Source organism: Corvus moneduloides, chromosome 3 (genome assembly GCF_009650955.1).
Source record: "Corvus moneduloides isolate bCorMon1 chromosome 3, bCorMon1.pri, whole genome shotgun sequence".
NCBI classification, from domain to species: domain Eukaryota; kingdom Metazoa; phylum Chordata; class Aves; order Passeriformes; family Corvidae; genus Corvus; species Corvus moneduloides.
Window position 1 is genome coordinate 68292868 of NC_045478.1, and position 26248 is coordinate 68319115.

The window sequence follows — 26248 nt, forward strand, 5'->3', positions numbered from 1 at the left end:
TAACCTGCATTAAGAATGTTTTGAATGCACAGCCTGAGCTGTATTTTATTATTTCTTGAAAACAAAACATGTTCTCTAGATTTTTGAGCCATGGTAGCTATATGGAATTGAAGAGCTACATGGGGTTGTGCTTCTATCTCTAGTAAAGTATCAGAGATATAATGAAGGCAAGAAACAGTGTAATTTAATAGATACTGTATGTGGTGGTTCTGGTTAATAAATTTCCAATGCAATGGGATTTTCACATGGAGCCACGCTGTTTGTCTCTAACATGTAAGAAGGCAACAGCAGATCTATCTTCCACATTTTTAGCATATTATATAGTGTCTTCATAATGACTGAGCCAAAACAAGTAAGAGCCAGTGGAAGACAGCTTCATCATCACACCTTACAGTGCACACATTGTTAGGGCACCAAATCTGAACAAGAAAAAGTAACATTTTACTGTGTTTCTTAGAAATAATGTTAGATGTGAACAGAAAAGGAGAAAACCTAACTGATGGTATTCCTCTACTCAATACTTTGCTGAAAGGCACAACCCTACTGAATAGAGAACTATGGCATGCCACCCATTTCAAGCTGATGATACAGCATGGCAAATTCCATTGGAAGTTTCATTCATAAACTCCAGCATGTGAATAAAATGAAGGAAAAAGATGTGAGTTTCACATCTGTTTTTCATGTATGTAAAATGTTAACAGTTCACTTGTATGGTATGTGAGAAGTATTTTCCCTCACAAGCATGCCTAGTGTCCCCGGGGTTTCTGAGCATTAAGAGCCGAGGAGGTCAGGTACCACCTGCACCTGCAAATTCGAGCCCCAGACCCCTTGCAGAGGGGCAGGGACAGCCAGAGTGTCCAGCACCCGAGCAGGGAGTGTGCTCCTATTCTGCTTGCGGGGAAGCAGACGGCCTCTGCCTGCCTCCTTGTGTGCTGGAGGGTGGCACAGGCCCGTGTCCTCAGCCTGTGCTATGTGGAGTATGTTTCTCGCACCTCAAAGGTGCCAAAGTTTGGTGGCATGCAGGATGTCCATTTTCTCCACTGAAAAACAGCAGCGAGAGTGGGAGCCAGTGCCAGGGCTAAAACCAGTGAAGGGACACTTTCCCATTCCCCCTCTGATGTAGGGAAGAAGGAGGTCCCACGGCAGGCAGTAACCAGGAATATTGCAATAGGTGCTTCCGTAGACCCGGCATATAGTGCAGACCAGCAAAAAAAAATCTTTCACCTGCGATATTTTTCTACTAATTAAGCATAACTGATAGCTTTGTTGGTTTTGGTTCACCTTGTACGAGCGAGACAAGATACATTCCAGGAAACACTTGGACGGAAATAATAAAGTGTCGGTGCCTTATCGGCACAGCCTCTCCGCTGCCCTCTCACGCCCGACGAGCCCGCCGGCACCGCGGCCCTGCCCGCTCTGAGGGGGCTCAGCCCGCACTGCCCCGAGCCCGCACTGCCCCGAGCCCGCACTGCCCGCGGCCCTCGCACCCCGCCGCTCCCGGCCCAGCGCTGCCCGCCCCGCTCTCCCCCAGGGGCGGGCCCGTGCCAGCGCCGCGCACCTCCCCCGCCTCCCCCTTCCGCTCGGGGCCCGGCGCCCGTCGGCGGGAAGGCGGTGGCGGCGGGCCCGGCCCGGCCCGGCTCGGCTCGGCCCGCTCGGCTCGGCCCGGCTCGGCCCGGCCCGGCCCGGCCCGGCCCGGCTCGGCTCGGCTCGGCCCGGCTCGGCTCGGCTCGGCTCCGTGGCAGCGCTCCCCGCCGGGCCCTGCCCGCCCGCCTCCCGCCGCCGCCGGGAGAGGCCGCCCGTGCGCGCCGCCCCCTGCGCTCCGCGCCCGCCGCGCTGGGAATAAAGGCGCGAGAGCGCGGCGGCGGGGACGGGGCACCCCCGAGGGTCGCGGGCGGCCCGGGGGGAGGGTGGGCGTGCGGCCGTCAATGTAGGAGCGGCTCCGAGCCGTCCCAGTATCTGCACCAGGATGGCCGAGTGGTTAAGGCGTTGGACTTAAGATCCAATGGACGTATGTCCGCGTGGGTTCGAACCCCACTCCTGGTAACTGACGTTTTTTTATCGGGAGCCCCGCTCCGATGCCGGGTCGGGCGCGGTGTCCCGGCAGAGGCCCGGCCGCCGGGAGCCGGGGGCCGCCGGGACGCGGCGGGAGGCGGGGAGCGGCGCCGGAGCGGGGGCGGATGGCGGCACCCGGCAGCCCGCGCGGGTGTCCCGACGCTGGGCGGCCGGCGGGGGCAGTGCGAGCCGGGGGAAGCGCCCCTGCAGCTGCCGCAACTCCGGCTTTAAAGTCGTTTTAAAGATAATTTTTTAAAAGACTTTCTGTATATATTTACATGCATATAATATACGTATATAAATGTCTGGATGTATACGTATATACAATATATGTATATAGACGTGTGTATACACAAATACGTAGACACATTAACGCATATACACGCCTTTATACGTGTATATATATAAATATATACATACACATGTATATATACACATACGTATCTATATACATACATACATTCGGCCACAGGCTCGGGCAGGGGCAACAGGCACCTCCAGCTTTGTTGTTGGATCGTGACTTTGTTGTTTGTCATTTAGGTGATTTTTAGTGCAAGTGGTTTTGGTTCGGTTTTTTTCCCAATTCCAAGCCCTTCAAAGGCTATATGTCAGCCCATCAGAGTGCTTTTACAACGTGAAAATCAGTAGAATTCTGCGTGCACTGGGGTATGGGATGTCTGCAGGTGTCCAGCCTGCTGAGGTGTCCTTGGCTGACGCTGGAGAATGGTGGAAAGGTGATCCCCGCTTCTGAGGGAATGGTCCCTAGTGCTGGCTGTACCCTAAATTGTGCCAGGAGATAAGCTAGGAGGTAAGCAGAAGGAGTATGCACGATTTTCAGACTGACCTCCTGCTTTTGTTTCGTTTGGCAGGACACATGGAGCAGTTGTTACACATGTTGAAGTGCTTAATTTTCTGGGGCATGGTTCTGTTGTTTGGGTTTTGTGGGGTTTTTGATAGAGTAGTATCATGTTTAATATATTTGAAGGTGTGGGAAGTACAAATCAAGCGCTGACCAGCACATTTTTAAATACTAGTGTTTGTCAGAGCATGCTGGTCAAATTCCAATACAGGTAAATTCTGTTGTTCCCAGCCACCGTTCCAAATAATTTGACCTGAAAAATTATTCTAAACTTTCAGTCCAGGTATATGATGTGATGATACAGACTAATTAAGGGATAAACACTCAAGAAAGAGATAACAACTCACGGTGGGCCTTCAATGTAGTATGAAATAGAAAGTGAAATATGTCAGGATATTTTATTACATGCCCATATAAGATGATCTGGCATCACAAATGTGAGCATGGTAAAAACACAGAAATATGACAGTTCAAGAATTATGGAGAGAAGCCTGGTCTGTGGTGAATTTCTAGGAAATGCAAGTACGTACATTGTCTTTTTTGAGTGTTACCACAATAAAATTGTAAATGCAAAACACACCACACTTTCTAGAACTGTTCATTAAGAAGTGGTAGTGCCAGGTTCAGATGTTTTATGAAGTAAACAATCATTGCTATTCTTCATTAAAGTACAAATCAGTAAAAACGGGTGCATGTTTGAAGGTACACTTCACCTGTAATGTTATAATGATAAAATGCTGCCCTTGGAAACCCACATCTTTGCATACAAATTGTGTAATTCTGCTTATGTGCTTATTTACAAGCATTATTGTGCCTACGATAAATGCTCATGTCAATTTTGTTGATACAGTGCTGATTTCGATGAAAACTTGGTTCCAGCTATGTCAGTTACAAGGATGAATTAGTAGTGGCTATTCTGCTCTGTGAGAAAGAAAAAAGAAAAGTAAAAATAATCACAATTTTTACAAGAATGGTAATCGCTGAACAGAAAAAAGGAGGGCAGTTTTGAAGATGAAGCAATAGAGAAAACTAGATTTCTTGGTTAGAAGTGTTCCGGTTTCAGGTAAAGCCTTTCTCTTTCCTGAAAAGATGTATTTTGCAATGAACTTCCCTCAGTCCTTTGGTGAACCCGTCTTCCCTGCTTCTTAAAACAGCTTGTTAGAGCATGTGCTGATCTGGAATGGAACAGATTTTTTTGAAGTGTTCCAGCTCTCAAGAAATACCCACAGAATCTACTCGCAACAAGTATGTCCCAATCCCTTCCTACACTTCTCCATAAAGGAAAGCATAGTCTGCTGGGGTTATTGGTTTCTATTTTAGGTGAAGTGACAGGGTGATGTATTGTATTTCAGCTCTGGAGCTGATATTATCTTTAAGATTTTTGTTTTATTGAGCAGGTTCCTTTCTTTGGTTCCTTGTTAAACCCTCATGAATTTTTGGTGTTTGCCCTTGGAATTTGACATTCTTACATTCACTTGTTATATTCTGGCCTTCAGTTTAAACAATATTGCTTTCTGTTGGACTCCATTCTGTGGATGAGTTTATTTCTAAAAACATCATTATCTGAAGGAACCTTGCCTTGTTTATTGAAGAAAGTGGAAAAAGCATAATGACTAGTGCTAGAAACTGGAATAAAAAAAAAAAAAAAGAAAATTCATATGCTGACAGTTGAATGCTACCCTGATGAACCAGGGGTGTTTTTCATGCCTCTGCGTATTTCCTGTCTGATGAGAAGCCAGTAATTTAAAATAGATTTTTCAAAAGCAATCATTCATTTTCATGTTCCTTATTTTGATGTCTCTGTCTTGAGAACCTCAATCTCATTTGTGGAAATGCAGAGCTTTTGCGAAAACAGGTGAAATCCATGTATCACCTATATTTTAAGCTGTCTTTGAAAAAAAAAAAAGTGACTCTAAGTAGTCAAATTTATTGGAAATATTTGATATGAATCTTTCCATACCTCCATTATAAAATGGAGGTAATAAAAATACACTGTTTGCAAAATGAGCTGATATGAAGTAAATTCATTCTTGTTTGCAAAGAATTCAGATGGACACTTAGGTAATCTGGACATATTAGACAAGCCCATGAGTAGACTGTCAGTGAATTCAAAAAATAACATGAAAGAAACAAGGTACAGAACCACACTTTGAGCTGTGAAGACCTTGCAAAGTGTTGAACAACTGCTTAACCAGCAAGCACCACATGATGTGTGCTGAACAAGGTGGGAGTCTTACAGGAAAACAGCAAACCATAGCATAACTCAAAATTCTGTCTCACTTAAGAAACAGAAGGGGCTCAAATCAATAAGAAGGTAACCTATTGGTGACAAATTTAGGTGATATTTCAAAATAGTTTAATCTTAAAAAAATTTCAGCAACTTTTTTTTGTTGTTGCATTTTAGTGTGTGATGGAAGTGTGTAATTTTTTACTTGAGTTAAAACATTCTTATTGTCCCCAATGACCACTATTTCATGTTGAGATAAAAGTTGTAAAAAGGGCTGTGAAGTTCTTAATCTATTGCACGATCTTGTATGTATGATGATCAATAAACACTCTTATTCATTTTACAGACTCATTTAAAGTCTGTAAGGTAGGACCAGTCTCTTATGTTAGCAGGAGTAACTGCATGTAAAGTGCTTGTTAATTCTTGAACTGTTCTCATTTTGGGACTTTTTTGGTAAGTAAGAGGGGTAGACTATTTTCTGGATTCCCATCATTCTTAGGACACTTGTTCAAAAATTACCACTATTTAATGCAGACAGTTGTGTCTCTGTTTACACATGTGTTTATACAGATTCATTTTTAGAAGGTGCTGGGCTCTTCATCTGCTGACTGCCTCCAATCTTACCTGCAGGTTCTTAGAATCATTTCTGTTGGACTTGATAGCCGCGGCAACCAAGTGTCATTAGCAATGTTAACTAATTTTGCCTCCTTCTCCAGGGCGCTACAACACATGCTCCCAAACAGACCCTTGCAACATTTTATTGCTTAACTGTTTTTCTCTCTTTTGATAAGGAAAATGAAGGGATTTTCTGCTTGGTTGGTTCAGTCCAAGCAGCAAGCTCTGGGGAATTGTGCTGTGGTAGAACATTGATGGAATGGAACGAGGGTCTGCATATCACTTACTGGAGTGCAAAGCCCTTCAATTTGCTTGCAGTGAAGGTGGATGTAGGTTCACTCTTACGACTGACAGATAAGCCCTGCAAGTCTTGCCATGGTCACTTAGAACATCATCACCCCCAGCGTAAAAATGGCCTAACAGAGCCATCAGAAGAGACCAGGTGCCCACTCAACTGCTCAGGTTGGTGGCTGGCATTTTAGCCCAAAGCCACTTCACTGGCAGAGCAAAGGACAGTAGCTTTGCACTGGGGTAAAGGGATGTGGGTACGCGTTCCCATTTGCCACATTCTCTCATCAGGAGGAATATATGCAGGTGGTAACACTTTAAATCAGCACAGCATTATTACCAAAGTACATTGCTGAAAGTGTCAAAAGACTGGTCTGTTCACTAGAACACCTCCAGTCTGAGAACATTTTCACTTGTGCTGGCTTTGCTGTGGGGACAGCAGCCTCTATAAGAAGGACAGAGCAGACAAGTCATAATTTACACTGCAGCAGCAAGGTTTGCCAGAGCACCTACTTAATGAGGGACCCTGAGTGCCCTAAAATGAAGGCAGCATAATGCAGAATGTTGAAGCTAAGATTTCTGGGATCTTAGAGCACTGGTGTTAAAGCATGGTAGCATTCATTGTCTGGTACATTTTTGGCTATGTTAAACTTACCTAAATGAATAGATTCTTTCTTGCTGCCAGGGAAGAGCTTTTGTCTGAAGACCATAGAAAATGTACACACTCTTTTGAAGATAGTCTTCTTAAATGTGCAATCACAAAAATGCCTTCCTTCCCCTAAATATTTTGAGAGAAGAACGCACTTTTCATATTCCTTCATTTTCCTGGATTGCTCCCTCTCTTTCACCATCTGCTCAGCTGTGACCTTCTTTCTGGCTTGGAAGTGCTGCAAGATCTTTCCTTCAGACCTCATTGGCCTCATTTTTAAGTGCTTGCTGAAGTGGTTCATGCAATTCTTGGCAAGAGATCACTCACTGGCCATGCGACTTGACAGATTTGTGACACTCGTCTCTTGCTATTTCATCACTGTTGCAAACTTTTTCATGTGAGAGTGGAATCCCTGTTGGGAAGTAAGGACTGCATTAATGAGTACTGTTTTGCAACTAATCCATTTGGTGATTGATGAGCATATGTATTTTAGTTTCACTTGTCCTTACATATCTGTAATTATTTTCTGTCACACTCCCACCTTTTGGTTTTTGTGTGCATACCAAGAAACAGATCCAGCTGGTCTAGCAGTTAGCTGCTGCTAAAAGAGGAACAGATACTGCCTTTCCTCTGCCCTGGCTGTACTGCACATTCCTACTGCTTCCCTCTTGTGTCCCTCAGTCTTTGATTGTCAAGTAATACATAATAAAAAGTCCAATTAATTTCATGTTACTTGGATCTAAAATTAATCTCTGATATTATCTCATAATAAATTCTCTGTGAAGAAATGAGGAATTGGAGACAATTTTTTTACCAAAAAATTTTTTGAACTCCCTGATGTAGGCAGTATAGATCCACTGATTTTATTCATCACAGAATGGCAGAGGCCGGAAGACCCCTCTGAGGGTGGTGTAGTCCACCTTGTAGCTTAGAGGAAGGTCAGCTTGAGTCAGGTTTTGAGTATCTCCAAGGATAAAAACACCACAGCCTCTCTGAACTACCCATGCCAGTGTTTGAACACCCTCACAGGAAGAAAAATGGTTTTTTTTAATGTCTTAAAAATAAGTGTTCTGTGCAGGTTAGACTACTCTAAGTTGATCTTAGTTTTCCTTCAGAATGGTCTGGTAGCTCTAGTGCAAACCAGTGACATCCCTCTATTGAGTTGAGGGGAGGTAATGCAAGTTATAGCACTCACCTGCATCCAGTACTGTGGCTAATGACTCCTCATCCTAGATCCAGAGGCTGCCTGTGAATAAGGAATTGGAAAGCATCAATATGCTTTAGAAATCCCTTTTAAGTAAAGCTTTCCAAATCCTTTTGTTGCTAGATTCAGAATAGAAATAATTTATGTATTTAGTTACTGTGATGTCTATCTTTTACCATAATATGTTGAATATTTTTGTTTGTTTTGCAGTATTCTTTGCTGTGAGAATAACTGGGGGTTTTTTTTTGGCTAAATATAGTTTTAAGGTTTATATAGTGAGCTTTATAGCCATGGTTTCCACAATCTGTATTTTGATGGCACTATGATAGTGCAAGTTGTATCTGTGCCACTTAACAAATCCTATAGTGTTCTGTGACTGAAAACAGACTGAGACATGTCCAACCTGTTTTGCTGCATTCATTTTGGTGACCTGCCCCAAAAGTTACTTGACACATCAGTAAAGAAGGAATACTGAAAGCAACTGGATCCAGTGTTTGTGATGTCTCTGTCTGTTTAATGTCTCTGAACAAAATATTTTTCCACAAAAAAAAAGAAATTACTGAGTAGAATAATAGTTGTATGGTATGAATGCTTAAGTTAGATTTCTTTAAGGGGACAAAGCAGTTAATCCCTCCCAATAGACAGTACAAAGTGACATCATGGATGAGATAAGGTTTCTGCTCTGTATGAAGTTGTTAGGGAGAGAGGTCAGCCATCAACACAAGAAAAAGGACCTGTATGACAAAGGAGGAGGTAGAATGACTCTGTCCAGCTGAAATATTGACAAACTTGAGCCTGTTATGAATTACATGAATATATGAGATAAAAATGGGGTGGGATTGGGTACTGTCATTAAAATGCTGTAAAACCGGAAGTTGTGGTTAGAGATTCTTCTTGTATGCCTGTTTCTGTTGCTTTTCTTGTTAAGTTGTCTCCAAGAGGATTTTAGGTAGAGTTTGAGTGCTCCTGTTTTAGGCTGAGCTCTGCAGAGGATGTGTCAGGAGATCTCCAAGTGCCTGGTAGTACCCACAGCCCCCAAAGGGAGCTTCTGGGGGTTCTTTATAGCCAGAGTTAAAGGCCTCGTATTCATCAGGAAGTCCTTAGCAAACTTTCCTCCATAGCCAGGAATGGGCCTGGATTGCAGTGTTAACTATCTCAGAATGCTTTATGTTTTTAAAAAAATTATTATACCAAGGTAGTCTTAGCTGTCAAACTGGGATGCATTTAGTTTGCATTGTACATTATTTCCTTTTGTGTACTGTTTGTCTTTAACAGACTTGGCATGACTGCTTCCCAGGCAGTAAATACATCCTGGCATAATTAAAGCCGTTCCACTTCCTTTGCAGGCAAAACCTCAGAGATGGTATCTCTGGAGGGAGATGTTGGAACTACCCCAGAAGTTGCCAACTGCTGTTTATCTGTTAACCAGTACCTCAGGTGGTGTCTTTCTCAATCACTGTCCCAGACCACATCTGTATTTACAGTGACCCCCTCTGATCCATAGGTCATTACTTGGGCTTTTACTCAGTAAAAACTGAGCTATTAAAAAAGCTGTATTTTTTAATCTTATTTTTTAGTTCACTAGATATGTTCAGGCAGAAAAAGAAAAAAGGAGCCAGAGAAAGCAATTTAAAGACTTGGGGTTTATCCATGAAAAATTCCATGTAAGACAGTATAACTTAGTTAAGAAGGTAGCTGACTTCCCCCCAGCAAGGTAGCTATATGGGATGCGCTTCTGAGGATATACCAAATTAGTTCTGCTGCTGCAGCCAATGTTTATGGACATAAATTCATGGCTCTTGAGCCTGTTGCTGCCACTGTGTAAGCAGATTGTTTGTCACTTTTTGTTTGGACAGGCACAGATGCCTGGTTGTATAATTAAAGTTGTAGCATTTGCACGATAGTTATATACTTTAAATTACTGTGCCTTGGTGTCACCTTCCTCTATTGATCTTTAAACCAGCACAAAATGAAATTGAAAACTCAAGCCATTCAGGCAAAAATTCCATTAAGGGTAGTGAAGAGTACAGGGTGGGGCTTCTAGTGCAAGGGCAGGACTACAACATTTTTCCTATTTCACAGGGAAGTTGTAAGAGTCATCTTAATATTATGTGATAGAACAGGACATAAATCTATATGGATAAAATTAAATTGTGCATAAGCAATTAGCTTCTGCAGAAGAAGAGATATAGGTTGTAAACTCTTTGAAAAGCCCTTCTCCCATGCCATCAAGTAATTTAAACCACAGACTATTCTTTGGGGAATATAAGAGCTCCAAAAACTAGCCTGGTCATAACTTTATGTAAGTGATAAATTAAAGACTACTATTAACTCATGACTGTTTGGAAAATAAAGGCACAGTTCGTGTTAACAAGGTTGAACTGGATGATTTCTTTTAGAAAACACTTGGATCCTTTTTTAATATGTTTTGCAAAAAAAAATAATGTTTCAGGTGACTGCTGCACTCTGTATTTGAGCCTTTATTTGAAAAAAGGTGCAGGGATAAAAAAATTTCATACAAATATTTGGAATACCTTGTGTATTTCCAGGACAAAAATTACTGAGTGGATTTGAAAGAGATCCATCCAAAGATGAATTTTACCAGTAACGGAAAAACTTTCTAAAATGAGTGCTTCTCATCAAGCATAATCTTACTGCCTAAACAGTTGCTATTTAGTGAGATGACTAACCTTAAATCTAACCATAATGGGAACTTGTATTCCTCAATCACACAGATGGACTGTAGATATAGTTCGATAACTTTATTTTATGATAAACTTCTTTAGGAGTGAAATAGTATTCCTTGTTGTCTCCTTCTTCTGTGTTTTGCAAAGTTACAGTGTCCATTTTATAAGTGGCTTTTGCAAGTCAGAATGAGCCTGGAGGAGGCTGGTCTGTACCCAGCCTCAGTGTCAGGGTACAGACAGTACTGTGACAGCACTGAATTGCTGTGGAGGAAGGGTATTTTGGGGTCATGGCTCTGCAGGGACAGTGAAACAACACTGCTGCCAGAGCCTGTGGAGGAGCAGCCAGGACCCCCTTCTGTGGCCACAGGGCCAGCAGTGGCCCCTCTGGACTACAGGGGCTGGAGTGTACTTCTGTAAGCCACTGATCTTGGACTGGGTCCTTCTAAGTGGCATCCCAGGACTTTCCACCTGCTCTTGTACCATGCTGTGCACACCTAGGAATAGCAGCAGGGAGTTTAATTCCTTGGATACGGTGTGGGGCAAATGCCCTCCCAGGGTTAAATGGGGATTGGTGCAGGCTATTTAAGAGTGGGAAAGGTCAGGCCCTGAGTGAGCAAATGAATCTATGTTCTTCACCACTTCTGAGAGGGGATCCTTCTCTTCCCTTGCACTCACTTTGAGTTTCAAAGGCTTGATGTATCCTTGTCAATACCTTGTACTAAACACCAGTTTTAGTCTATAGGTATAGAGACAGGTTTAAGAAAGAATTAAGTGGCTTACTGTCAGCAATCCTACCTTCTTCACAGGTGCAACCAGTTGCTATATAAGAAGCAGGGCAGAGCTGAGCAAAGAGCAGACCTGAGCAGGGGTGGGCAGGTCTGCACCTCTGGGTGATGTGACTGTGTGCTTTAGGAGTTACATCTGTATGATTCAATCACTGAATCATTCCCCTCTTTCTCTGTTAGGTTGCAGAAGTGTAGTTTTGTCAGGGACTTGCATCAGGACACTAATGTCATGGTTTAGCTACCATGTCTAGGAAGAATTTTCCAGGCAGGATGGTGGGATAGTTACAATTAAAACCCTAGCGGGCTTTGTATTTGTTCTTAATTTCTTTGTGTGATGCTGCTCTCACCAAAGGTGGTGGGAGAATTCACCCATTTAAATGGTGCTTTCATCAGCATGGCTTGCATTCACTTTTGTCATGTTGATGCTCTCTTTTTTTTTGGTCAGACTGGACAGCCCCAAAAACTGGTGGAGGGAATGGACAGGCAAAACCAGACAGGAGTCTGGTCGTGAGCAGAAAGCAGTGTCTAGCTTCCAGCCTTACTGAACTGTTTGTTTCTTAGTTACTTCATGAGAGGAAGGAGCAGAGCGTGAGATACTGGTAACATCACCTGTGATTTAGGGTTGCAGGGCCACATGTCAGGGGCTCTGAAGGCTGCCTGTATATGAAAACTGTTGAGACAAAGTCTGGGAATCGTGCAGAGCTTCAGGCATGTCCCTCCTTACGCAGAGCCAGAGAGCAGCCCAAGGGCTACAAAAAAACCGGTCAGACTCAACTAAAAGTGGAGCTATTTATGGGAGGTTGTCTGTTTTCTCTTGTGACTCGAGGATGTTCTTTCTTGTTCACCCAGGCTCTGAGTGCTATCAGTTTGCATTTAAATATTACTTTCCCAGGTTTTCAAATCTGCTGTTTTCCCAGCAGATTTTTTAACTCCTTTTATCACACTGAAGATCACCTCGCTCACTGAGTGTCAGTAGCTTCTGGTAGATGACCAGCAGCCTAAGTATTGCCAGCTGCCAGACCCCTCCTCTCTGTCCTTAGATGGAGACATTGTGGTTCACTTGATCCTACCCTGTATGATGCCCCCTGCCTTCAGTTTCTTCAGCACAGCCTTGGCCATGATCCTGAAATACCTTGCCAAGGAGAGAGCGATGGAGGACGATTACCTTCCTTGCAATCTGAGTCAGGTGGCACTGGGAATCACAGAAAAAGTTCTTGCAGGGGGAGTGGTGGTATGGCATGTGACCCTTCCATGTATCCAGTCCTCGTGTGTCTAATTGTCACAGACAGTGCCTAAATGTGTGTGCCAGAGCTGACAAGATCGTGTGCTGTTTTTGCATATACTCTCCAACTTAGCCAAATACTGTACTGCAGGGAAATTATCTCAAGAAAATCTAAAGTATTAGACTAAATAATATCCATAAGTGACATTTTAAATAGACATACAGCACTGTGTTTAACCTCATAATTACTAACTGATAAAGGTTCTATAAAAAACAACTTTTTTTTTTTTAATAGAAATTTAATTGGCCATCTTTGGTAAAAACTTGATTCTGTATGACTCTGCTCTCAAACCAAGTCTCACTCTTGCTTTATTTTTTGAATCGTTCAGAACTGCAATACATTTTTACTTTGGTTAATGCATGAGTGCCATACCTAGTAACTGCTAGTTTAGCTGTTAAATTCTTAAGTTCTCATATTGTCACTTCAGGTCAGAGGGAACAAAGGTCTGGTATTTTAAGGGATTTGGTGCTTCTAGATAAAAACATTTTGCATTCCATGCATGTTCAATCTCTAAAGATAAGTGGGGAGGAATACTGGAAAACCCTGGTCTCAGTGGAAAGGATAGTCAGAATGTAACTTACCTTGCATGGTGGTGGTTTGCATTCATCAACATACATTTGGTTTTGTTTTCTACTTGTTATAAAACCTTTAGCACTTGTTTTTAGTACTCATATGAACATTTGATGACTGCTGCTGTGAAGGTATTATCATTGAAACAATTGTTTCCTGAGCACTTCAGTTCTTCAGATAGTCCTACCAACAATTACAGCTTTGGCTGCTTTAAAACTGAAGTTATTTTAACATACAGTAATGCTGCTTGATAGTTTCCTCTGGGAACCCAACCAATGTTTTAGCTAAAACAACTGTATGAAGAATGCTGTTGTCATGGCTCAAACACTTGTAATGCTGTCCCACCCAAACTAACCTCAGCGTGAGGGTGACTTCTAATCCACGAATGAGATAAGCAATGGAACTATTTGTTACTGTCCCTCAGACCTGAAGGTATTTATTTCAACCAGGTTGGTATTTAACTGTCTTTATTTTACTGTTAACAAAAATAAAATCATGTAATTATAAGAGACAGGTGTTTCAGTCTGTTGTACAAAAAAGGGCATTGCTGATTGGGTCTGAGCGGCTGCTGTAGAATTCTGTTGGTGAAATCAAATTAAATACAGGGTGTGAAAGGATGCTTTTTCCCAAGTGAAGGAGAAGATTGGCTTACATTAGGTGAAATGTTAATGGCAGTTTCACTAAAATGAAATCTTAGTGCTGCAGTTCTTTTTAGCTGCACTGTATTTTTTTCACTAGAAACCATCCCAGCAATTCATCCTAGCTTGATAGCAGGACTGTTTTTAAAAAGTATCAATTTCGTCACACATGTGCGTGGATCATAAAATTCCGAAGTATCCCAAGTTATTCCATCATGCTAATGCAGGATTTTTTTATTTGATGAGAATCTTTGGATAATTTCTTCCATTATGCTTTTTCACCTCATTTCCATACTGCTGCTGCTAGTGTTTTGTACCAGATGCTGTTCTGTCATTAAAGCAACTGCTTCATGATTCTTTTGTGCCTGAAAACTTGTCTACTATGTGTATCAGGTGACCCAATAAAATCTATTTCAAATCTTGCTCCTTTTCTATCATGAGACCATCCGAATTAAAAATATCTTTTTATGCTCCATGCCCCAAATACTCCATTATTGTTTTAGCTTGAATACAGTCCTGTCCTTACATGCCATCATGCCTGATGTGGTTGATGGAGGTGTGTGACATGGATTCAGTGCTACCTTACTTATTTGATATTTCCACCTCTTGGGGAAGAGTGCATTTATTTTTTCTGACGGTAAAGTTTATTTCCTCTGACTGCATTTATTTTTCTATGGAAAAATTTATTTCCTCTGACTGCATTTATTTTTCTACGTAAAATCTATAAAAGTAGGGTCTGATAATACTGCCTTGAGTGGCTGGCCCCATTGCCTACATATACATAAGCAGAGAGAGAGAAGGCCTGTGCCAGATAAAAGAAAGAATAGGGATCTGCCTAATTAGAGGGAGACCAGTACATGATAGGTAAGATAAATATGAGCTTGTTATCAGCTGATAGTATTGCTGTTTCTCTCCGCTTGTATACAGCAGCAACCAGAGGGATGGAGGTAATGGCCCTTCCCCCGTTTGCAGGGGAGCTTTGCTCAGTCCTGGACCATCCTGGTGTTTGACAGCTCTAGGTTGATATCTGAAACTTCAGGTGGAATTTTGCTGCTTCAGGGACTTACAGGTGAATCATCAGTCCTATATGTAACGCCTTCCTGGGTGGCTAAGTAGGACTAAATACCAATGCGTATGTTACTAAATCCTTTTCCTAAGTCTGAAAACAATATGCTAAGATGAGCAGTTTGAGGTCCCCACCAGTGTTGCCATCTGCTTTGGGCTCTCATTCTCATCATACTTCTGTGATGCAGTTTATGCTGGAGTAGATACATATATGCTGGTGGCCAGAAGGGGCAACGTGTTTACTTTCTCTGCCTTGGCATCACTCTCCCACTGCTCCCCTCAGTGCTGAAGCAGTCTGCTTTGGAGTCAGCTGAACAGCTGGAGGTGCAAACCTGGTAGGAACATGGAAGTGAGAAGGGAAAGTCTGCCCTCTGGCCCAGCCTTATCACAGAACTTCCTGGTTAGGTTCCCACTTGGCCCTGCAAGTTGTCTTGTCTTTGGCTCTACAAATCCAAAGTAATTGAGCTATTTGGGAAAAAAGTAGATCATAAAGGCATGAAAGGCAAATATAATCTGAAGATAAATCATGCACAGTCAATGGAGCTGGGGCTGTGAAGTTGATTTCCAGGGAAGATTAAATGAATCAGAAAGCAGACCCTTTTGAGGATGCATTGCAACATACATTCTTTGACAGAATTCTTCCCCTAGAGGCCCCTGGCAATCTGCAGACCTCCCTAGACTAAACCTAAGAGCCTTCCTGTAAATAAAGAAGGGACAGGCTCTGGAGGCAATCTGGATCTCTGTGAAAAGCCTCTTTGTTCCAGTCTGTGAGGGCTGGAAAATTCTTAGGCAGCAGAATTATGGATGCCGATGGGAACAACTCCTCCAGCTGGTTTGGCTCTCTGATGGGAGAGTGAGTGGCTGGTGGATCTGAGACCCCATCCCTGCAGCCGAGAGAGACTGGCAAACTTACTGGGGCATCTGGCAAATGTAAAACCTTATGTAGTGTTTGAGGCTTGCTCTCCCTGACTGCTTTCTGCCTCTCCTGGTGCAGGAAGGTGGATAGTTTCCAGCTGAAACAGTTGATGGAAAATTCCTGCTAAGGAAGAAAAACTAGAGGCTTAACTCTGGTAAAGACTTTAGTGATGGGCTGGGGCCAAACCTAGGAAGACCAGGGCATGGGCTGGTGCCCATCCTACTGTGCCTGTTGTCTTTGAGGGATGCAGGGATGCTTCTGCTGCTGTTGGGATGGGGGATGGTGAGTCAGGGATTTGCACTGCCTTCTGTGGTTGTTCCTTTCTCTCTGCACCAGGTGAAGCTCATGAAAAAATCATAGCTCAGCACTGAAACCAAACTGGGCATGGCTCATGTTTGGAGAAGATGCCCTGTGAGGAGAATGCACAGAGCATTCAGAAGTGATCTGAATCACTTCACCACCCATGGAAATACTCTACAAATAAAGTTGTTTTATTTAGTTAAAAATTTCATGCTGGAATGGTTAATCTTGAATGTGTATAGGGGACAGCACCCAGAAATTAGTATTACATTAATGATTAATGACAGATTTGGACGAATTTGAAAGTGTATCCTAAAGGTGAAAAGCAATCCTTGGATTAACAGAATTTCTGACCCGCCCTAGGACTTGTAGACTTCCTCAGGCATTGTTGAAAAGGTTTTGTGTTCCTTCATTTTTCACATTTTCACATTTGAATTTAGTAAAGTTTCCTTCCTGTTGCTAGTGTTCCTGTTCCTCTGTTTATTGGTTACTATTCCTAAAAAAAAAAATCTAGGTTTTGGCTTTTGAAGGAAAAGGATATGGAGTAGGGAAACAGAGGAAGGCCCTTTAGAAGATTTGTGGAATTTGATAATATTACAAGTGGATCTAATTGCTATTTTTAAAGTTGCTATTCAAGTGGTTTATTTCTGACAGAAATGGAGGAGTCCAAAGAAACCCTTACCTGCTTTTGTTCTAAGGTTCAGGACATTTCCCTGTTGTGTTTCTCCCTTAGGTGAGTATCTTCTGCAGGTGTCAGTGGAGGGTTTCATAATACACTGCTTGGTTTACTCTCTTGCCCTGAGATCTTGGTGCAGCTTTGCACTTTGCATCTTTATAAATAAATCATCAGCTTTCACAAATGACTCACCTATTGTTTGGGGTGGGCAGAATATTTTGATGGCATCTAAATTAAGAATTGTGATTTTTAAATGTTTGGTTTGTATTTTTGACCTGCTGTAGTTAGAATTTATGTCCAAGGAGGTATAAAGAAAAAAATAGGACAAAAAGCCTCGCTGAGCTGCAGCTGTAACAGAGACAGACGTCCTTGGTGTTATTAGTATTCATGACTCATGGTGTAACTGTACCATGGAGGAGTCACACTCTTTTGCACCTCAGGTCTGGGCATTGCTGAAACACAGGACTGAAATGGCCCAAAGCTTTTACCTGATGAGAAATAACAGATGGAGCTATGTAGTGGAGAACAGGGAAACAGCAAAATGTTAGGATGTGAAGAGGTGTTTGTGTGCCCAGAACTCACCTGGTTTTCTACTGTACCAAAGTCCAAAGTTTGGACATCTCAAAGCTGTTCCTGCTCCCTGCAGACCTTGCCACAAACACTCCTGGGGGCCAGGCAGTCTCACTTGCAGCACATCTGCCTTGATATTGGTCAGTGTGGTGGGCTGTAGGCATCTTGTGTATACACCTCAGAGCCTGCTGTAATACTCTTAGGATATTTTAAGAGTTCTCTCTGTTGTTTTATGAACATCGAATTGAGGCTTTTCTGATTCTTTTCGGAAAATGCCCTTTTTGGCTCTTCTCTGAGCTCTTTGAGCTCAGCACTACACTGGGAAGAATCCAGGGTTTTGCTTTGCTCTCTTTTTGGGAGTGGGACCTCCAGGAGCAGTCACGCACCTCATTCCATGCTCAAAATAGCAAAGTTCTTTCTGTGGAAAAGTAAACTTTCATGGCTCCTGAGGAAATAAATGCTACTGAATAGTGCTCTGTGGGCTTTAGTACCATACATATGACAGGGAGGACACACTTCAAAAAAAAAAAAAGGGCTTCAGAGATGGTTTAAGAACAAGCTGGTGAATGTAGCAGATGAAACAGGAGTAAAAGTGTTTCTCCTGGCCTCTACCCACTTGTCTGAGGGCAGGTTGAGAGCTAGGACTGGCTGCATTGAGAGGGCAGAAACACACTGAGGTGCAGGACACAGGGGTGCCTGGGACTGCAGGGTCCCTGGCTCAAATGGGATGTCTATGTGCTCATTGAATCACACCCAGAGGCACCAAGGAACATGTCTTGGGGAGTTAAGTACACACAAATGGTTTAAGCAAACAGCAGTGAAGGGAGGGGATGAGGGGTGAGCCTGCAGGGCTTTTTCCCAGAAACTGTGCTCTTGTATTTAGTAACTTGAGCAAAACTGTGCTGTGCGCATTTGCATCGCGAGATGAAATATACTTGCTGAAACCAGTTTTGTACTGCACTCTGCTTCTTCATGTCCCTTGTCAGGACTTTTTCTGGTTTGATGCTGACACAATATTGCTAGATGGTGATTGACACTTGAGGGTTAGTACAGATGATTTTATATTTCATAACAAATGTATCACAGGATTTGCTAAAATGAAGTCTCATTCCCAGCTAGCTTTCCCAATCATACAATTTTGTTTGCTGTTGTCTTTTTTTTCATGTTTGTGGCATCATATTCCAGACTAGATTTAAACTCTGAATTTGCCAGAACTTAGATACATTTGTATTTTAAATATACATTGGTCCTTTTAACAGAAGTTACACCATTTGTCAGATCATAGTCACAGAGTTTTAAAATATACCTTCATTCCTGGTTCCAGATATAAGCTGTATGGTTGAGAGACTTTGTTGCTCTGTGTTTATATTCAAGCTCAATGGCTCCTGATCCTGACAGAGTGAGCTCTTTGTTACTTCTGTGCTAGGAATAATACCTGTACCCGGTACAGGTCATCCTGTACCCACTAAATGTTTTTAAGATGAGTCCATAAGTGCTTGAAGTGTAAGAGCTTGGATATTATGTTACAATTATGTTCTAATGGCAGTGTATGGTGGACACTCTTAAGAAGACTCTTGCTCTCACATGGTTGGAAATTTCCCTGGAAATGCTAGTGAGGCTTTATTTTCTGAAATGCAAAGTCCACATACGAGCTCTCTTGCAGCAAGGACAAACTCCAGCATTGCTCCCATTTCAAAGGTTTGGCCTCTGCAAGTAACCTCCAGTTAGATACATCAGTGATGTATTAAGGGGTTTTGTTGCTCCCTTATTTTCTTCTGACAGTAACTCCAAAAAAGGGGCTTTTTCAGAGCAGGAAAATTGTTTCAATCCTCTTTTCATTCAGTTTTGTGGTCTCTTTCTTCATTTCAGTGATTAAGGACTTGGCAGGGCTGGACTTCTTTTTTTGGTTTGCACTACTGCTTTGGTTTGGAACATCCTAAAATAAATTACGTCCAAAAGTTTCCTCTTTGTCTGCTGTGATTTCAAAGCAATTTTGATGGCTAGTTCAGGGCTGCCTAATAGAAGAAAATGGTAGAATAATTACTGCCTGCAGAACTTGTAGCACAGTTATTTAAGTAGCTGCAAAGTAATTTAAGGTATACACAAATATCTTGTTCCCTGAAGAACTGTGTGCTTTGAGCCAAACATTTTTCCTTGAACTAGGCACATGGTTCCAGTGGCAGCAGGCACAGCCCCAGTGTGGCAGCAGTACTAGCAAGGGCACCATTGGCATTCCTGCCTGTCTGAGCTGCGAAGCTCAGCCCCATCACTGCCCTGTGTGCTGGGTGTTGTGGCTCCCAATCAATTCTGGAAATCTTAGCCTTTCAAATCCTACCACTGAATAACAAAAAAATAAAAAAAATAGTGTACTCTTCCCTCTGGGAAACCCACAGCATTCACTAAGTTCAGACCTCACCCTTGGCCCTGGCTGTGCAAAGCAGACAGAGGGCTGCCCTAATGGAGCAGCAAAGATTTCCTTCTCATGTAGGGGAAATTTCACAGTAGACATTCCAGCCAGATGGTGGCATGTGGAGAAGGGAGGGCAGTGAAGTGGCTGATCTCTGTCCTATGCCTCACTGGGGGCAGCCCCACTGCTGTCCAGTCCAGGAGGAACTTGGGAAGGGGATGAGAGGCTTCATCAAGATGATTTAAACCATTAGCTGAAATTGCTTTGACAGAATCATGGGGTAAGTGACCTCATTCAGGCTGAGTTCCCGTAAAGTACATGTGAAAATGCAAAGTGACCAAGAGAGAGTTTACCTAGGCAGTGTGGAGATCTGCAAGTGGGCTTTGTCAAGTGCCACAGCTTGCAGAGCATCTCCTGTTTTACAGGCATAGCCACAGAACACCAGGCACCAGAAAACAAACTCATAACTGAAGTCTCTGGTGGGTATAAAACTTCACTCACATAATTTATCTTGTTGACTAAAAAGGGCTATTAATTTGCTCAGAATTAAATAAATTTCTATACACACCTGTAAATCTGACCTGTTCAGATCTAGTGTTATCACAGTGATTATATTTATTTTAGTTAAAAACCAAAATCCTTGTCATTTCAGGGAAAGAAAAAGCCGCTTAACTGACTTTAAAAATCATTTAAGCTTTCAGCACATTAGCAAACCTACATGTTATGGAAATAGGAGGCTGGGGGTTGTCTTGCAAGCCCATATAGAGTTAGTTAAGAGAGGGGCTTTCTAGAGGCTCTGAGGGCACCCTTGCAGTGGCAGATATGGTAAAACCTGGCCACGCCTTCTCCTGGCCATAGGTTGTCCACCTGTGGTCAGAAAGCCAAATGTGCAAGAGTTTGCCAGGGCAGTGGGAGCTCTGCTACACATCTTCTGTAATGCAGTGGTCTTGCAGCTGGAGGGATCAATGCTGAAGCATTTCAAGCCTGGTATCTGTCTCAGTCCCTGTAACCATCTGTGTCCTTGTGTGACTCAGGGAGGCAAAAGCCACAGGATGTCAAGTCTAAGCTGCAGGGGAGTGTACTTGGATGGAAAGTGTTTAGTGGGTGGGAAGATGGGACATCCATAGCACAGGTTTTTGCTGGTGCTTTGGGTGTCCCAGGGGGTGCCATTATCCCACTAAAGACATTAATGAATTGTGTTTTCCAGCAGAGAAATGTGTTATTAACACTTAGGCAATTTTGTATGTAAAACCTTAAATTCTAATTGGGGAACATCTTAAGGGGTCAAGTACAAAACATCCACATTGATAATTTAACAGGAAACAGCAGAGAAAAGGTGACATACCTAATTGATCTAAAGTGAGGGAAATAAATGTAAAAAATACTAAGAATTTGTGAAAAATAGTTTTGTTTCATTTCCTCAGATTTGGTTTGTAGTCATTCCATATTGGGAGCACTCATGGAGTGCTAAGGAGCTACTAGTTAATTCTGGTAAGAATAAACTGTGTCTTCTCCCACTGCTTACCTTTAAAGTAAAAAGACTTAAAAAGACATATCCTTTCCATTGCATACTGGTGACATCTTTCATTTTTAAAGTGTTTCCAAGTTGTCTTTGTCCAATTATCATATTATTTCACTCAATGTACTCGTGATGGAAGATGCTATTTTTTCCCTACTACAAAAAGTGAAACAAGTTACTAAAATGAAGCAAGTTATCCAAGTTTCTGTTTCTTTGCCTAATCCCTAACTGATAAACTTGGTGAAAAAGTGTACATATTTTATAATTGTAGAAGCATTAGGTATTTATGTGTCTAACCTATGAACAAACCTATGCCTATATATGGCACAGGCTGTTCAAATGGGAATGGAACAGCACTGAAAAAATAGCCATGAGTGAGAGAAATAAACAGAAATCAACTTGTGTTAGGAGTGACTTTTCACTAGAAACTCGCACCTGCCCTTCCAGGGGATTGCCTCACGGTGTTGGTCAAAGGTTCCTGTCTTGCACAGGCATCTCTCTTGTTGATGGTTTTCTTTTTTCAATCCTCTGCTGCAGTTAAGGGAGTTATGTTGGGAGAGTAAATTGATTAGTATAATTGTTCATTAATGCACTCTTATTTAATGTACTTCGAGAGGTTATATTCTTCAGAATGATGATAAATGATGGTAACTCCAATTAATGTCACTGCAGCTAAAGGGATGTAAGCATTTTTATTAATACGGGGCAGTTTTCTGGGGTTTTATAATGAAGCTATAAAAGATTGCTGAAACTTAAGGTAAAAATTTCCAGTATATTTTATGCACACAATATTCCCTTGAATCTGATCTAATCAATAGATATGCCAAATATAACAAGATATAAATAGAGTGGAAAGAATCTACTGAAGATACAGATTACAACTTGTAGAAATTGAAGTATATAAGGGGAATACACTGCTTTCTCTTTAGGTTAAAGCAGGTGGACCTGTGGCAGTAAAGGTGACAGGCATTTTGCTCAAAGGGCATCTGCACCCTGGGCTGGTGTCTTTATCAAGATTCTTGCTGCCCTCTGCCTCAGTCCCTTCTCTGCACCTGGTAGCTCCTGATGTATGGTTAACTTGGTGTAGCAGAACAGTGTTAAATTTCTTAAGCTATGTTGATATTCTTGGAGGAGCTCACAAGGAGCTTGCACACAAAGGCAGCTGACCTTGGAATAAAAATAAAAAAATTAATATTAAAATTAGATCCCATCCCAAAAAGTTAGAGGTAGAAAATGCTGTCCCACCTTTAAAAGTTGTGCTGACTTTGAATATTTTAGTATGAGAGGCTTGAACAACAAAGATAACTCCAAAGCTTTTAAATTACAGGAATTGAAAGGATGAGAAACCAGCTAACTGTGTTATCCTGATGTACTGAAGTTTTTCAGAGGTACTGCCAAAAGAATTGTAGATAAAACTGACCCAAGCTTTTAGAAAAACTTGGTCATTTTTCTCACCAGAAGAACATACGGAGACAGAATGTTTATTTAATAGTTTTTTTAATATATATTTCTCCTTGGATTAGAAATAATGAAATTAGTAAGGTACTTGTGCTAACTGGTTAGTGCAGTATGTCAGCACCAAAGCACCAAGGAGCTGTTAACTTGAATTCTGATGCAAGTTCTGCAGGAAAAAAAATGTCTGCTGAGTAACAGCCTGCCTGATCTGATAACTGAGACTGACAATATAATGGGCTATGTAGAAAGGGGCAATAAAGATGCTCTATTTACAAAGCAATCCATTTGGTATCTTCTGTCTTCCTGAATATGGAATGGTTTTTTGAAATCATGACAAAACATTGATAAATGGGCACATGCATTATTATAGCAGTCAATCTCAAGGTAATGAGATACACAAAATTCCTAGTTATATTGTAATCCTGTAAATTATGAGTGTATTCTAAAAACAGAAATGCTAAGAACAAAGAAAAGAGAAAGAGACAAGGTAAGATGAGCTCAGAGCCTCACAACAGCATTGTCTTCATGCACCAAGGAATAAAGTATTTATTTACTTTGGTCAAAGTTCAAGGGCCTTGCATCTTCTCAGCCCCTTTCTTCACCATTTCTTTTTCTGTATTCTCTTTGTCTTTCTTAACATCACCTAAGGGATTAATGGACTTTTCCTTTATTTTATTATTTTATTTTGCATATACAGAAAAGTAAGCTGTGCCACACAGTCCACATCATATTAATGGTCAGCAGGTATTTGTAGATGAATGTAGGTTTTAGAAATACAACTGGGTGGAGACTGTGTTGTTTGACTTTAAAATTGTGCTAGTCATCATTTTCTAATTCTGCCAATCACTGAAATAAAAAAATTAGAGAGACCTAAAGCATGTACATGTACAGAATATTAAAGGTTAGGGTGTTTTCTCTTTTTTTTCCCCTGATGGAGATGTGCCTAAAGACCCTATAAAAATTATATGTTATATATATATAATTGTATATATATAAATTATAGCCCTTGCTTGAGAAGCCTATAGTCTAAACAACTAGCTCAGAAAACTCAGGCTTTGATCAACAGTAGAGTGAGTATGGCTCTGGAGAGAGGCATGTTTGAAATACACCAAGAAGAAATTCATCTGCTCCCTTGAAGTAGTGTGCAGTCTCATTATTCTATTATCTTTCTGTTGGCACTTTGCAGTTCAAAGGAACATAATGATGCTACTTCTGTCTAAAACAGAAAAAAAAAAAGAAAAGGAAAGAAGATGAAACACTATCAGGTTAAACTGAAATGTGTCTCTTTTTGAGAAATAATTTGTAGGTGCTTTCAGAGCAAGATTATAAAAATTGGGACCTTGGACTTACACACAGAGATTTGAAATGGGATATACCAGCTCTCCCCTCCTGCTTATCAGCTTGACTGCAGCTTTTAGCAATCAAAGTTATTGCTACCTGATAGCCGTCTTGGGTAACCTCTGTGAAAGGAATAATCCCCCCAGTGCAGCCCACAAAGGAAAGGGCGCTTTTTTCCACTTAATGCTAAGTTCATTAGCATTTTTTCACTTAATGCTAATTAGGCAAGGTAATGCAGTGCTTTGGGATCCCTGTCCCTGCACTGCTTGCCAGATACCCAGCAGTGGGAAGGGACAATCTCCATCTGTGCTGACTCTTGAGTGGACACTGGGTTACACAGGGTTTTATGTCTCTTGAACTGTATGAAAAGCAGCTGGGTCTGGATTGTGGGTTTCCAGTATTTGGGTGTTTTTTCATTACTGGGCATTGAAAATCCAGCACACGGGGAATGCACAGGATGGGGCAGAGAAGCAAGAGCAGCAGGGAACAAGTTATGCTCCTCTAACCATAAACATTATGTTTGCAGTACGTGTTTTTCAGTGTAATGTAAATAAATATGCATAAACCCAAACCATACCTTTCCAATAAATCCAGCCTACTGCCCAGCACTGCCTTACAGTTAGACACTGGTAAGTATCGATGTCCATGGTTTTATAGTGTTTGTCTTCCATGAGCTGCCATTCTCAATAGATTCACAACTCCAGTCATCAAAATTTTTTGACATATTATTATTATCCTTTTATAAGTAAGAACCATTAATGACTTCATGCAGTGGTTTGGATTAAGCAGATCAAGGATGAATTAACTAATTTGCACTGAATCACCAAGGAAATCTATGGAATGATCCAAACTAGGCATCTTAATTTTTAGGCTTCTTTGAAATGCAAAAATATAGCACACTCTCTGCAAGGCCTTCTTCTGCAATACAAAAACGAAAGACCCAGTCCCTGTTCCACATGTACTGCACCAATCAAAGGCTGAGGAAAAAAATGTTAAATGCTGTTAGAATTATGGTCATAATAATTTATAGTATAGTAGTTTTTTTGCTTTGAGGTATCTCGTTTTTTCCTTGGGGGAAATAGTAAAGTAAGGGTAAATATCAAAGTTAGGTTAGGCTAACATGCACGTAGTCTTTGTTTACTCTTGTTATCTGTAGTGCCTAGTAAACCCATGAGCTGTCTACTGGTAAGAAAAAAAGACTTTTGAAGACGAATCTGCCTCATTTCACATTGCTACCAATTTCTATTCACCTGGAGGTACAGAATAAGTATGTTGCCAAGCTCCCTCCTTTCTGCTAGCTAATAAAATTCTGCACCTCCCCTCCTGCAGACTGCTGGCCTTTGTTGTTTAGGTGGTGAAGTACTCGGTGTTGGGAGTTCATCTAACCTTGAAAACATTTTGGGCTGCATGGCCTGAGGGCTGGTAGGTAACACTGAGGAATTACTGAGTTACAGTTTCTCTCTGATACTGCTGAAACTTCAGACTGATGCTTATCGAGATAAATACAGCCACATGTTCTGCAGCCTCACTGTACAGGTGAGCATGGATTACTTGCCTGTGCAAACATGAGTAAATTCATTCCCGGATTGCAAATGTGGCAATAAATTAATTAGTGTCAGCTAAATGTTTTACTAGCATTTATGTCTGTTCATACATCAAAAATGATTGCGGACACCGAGCATCAGCACATTTTTATTGATCCATAACTGTTCTTGCCCAGCCGAAAACTGGGAGTTGTCACTGTCAAGTGACCCCGTGAGATGAGGCACAGACACCTGGCCAAAGCAGGCGGGTTTCGGGAGAGTTGTTTCCGGCTGTTCGTAAATTTCCTAAGTACTTCTCAAATTTTGTCACACTTCCTGACTTTGGTGTTCATGGCAGGCCGCGGGGCGCTTCACCTCCGAAGTGCTGCGCGACAGCGCTCATTCGGGGAGGGAAAGGAGCAGGAGGAGAGGCGGGAGCGCACAGGTGCGGACGCGAAGGCCCGAGGGGAGGAGCGGAGCGGGACGACACTTCACCACCACCACCACCACCACCACCTCGGGCGGGGCCGCGCCAGCAGCCGCCCGCGGGCGCGGGGCGGGGGCGGGGGCGCGGCCGGGACTCGCTCCGCTCCGCTCCGCTCCGCCCCTCTCGTCCCGTCCC

The 26248-nt window shown here is 42.1% G+C and overlaps 1 non-coding gene across 1 annotated transcript; it reads left to right on the forward strand.

Annotated features, from left to right (window-relative positions):
* The first annotated feature begins 1960 nt into the window (after window positions 1–1960).
* Window positions 1961–2043, forward strand: TRNAL-UAA. The gene has a single exon. It is a non-coding gene; the product is annotated as a tRNA-Leu (tRNA).
* The last annotated feature ends 24205 nt before the right edge of the window (window positions 2044–26248 follow it).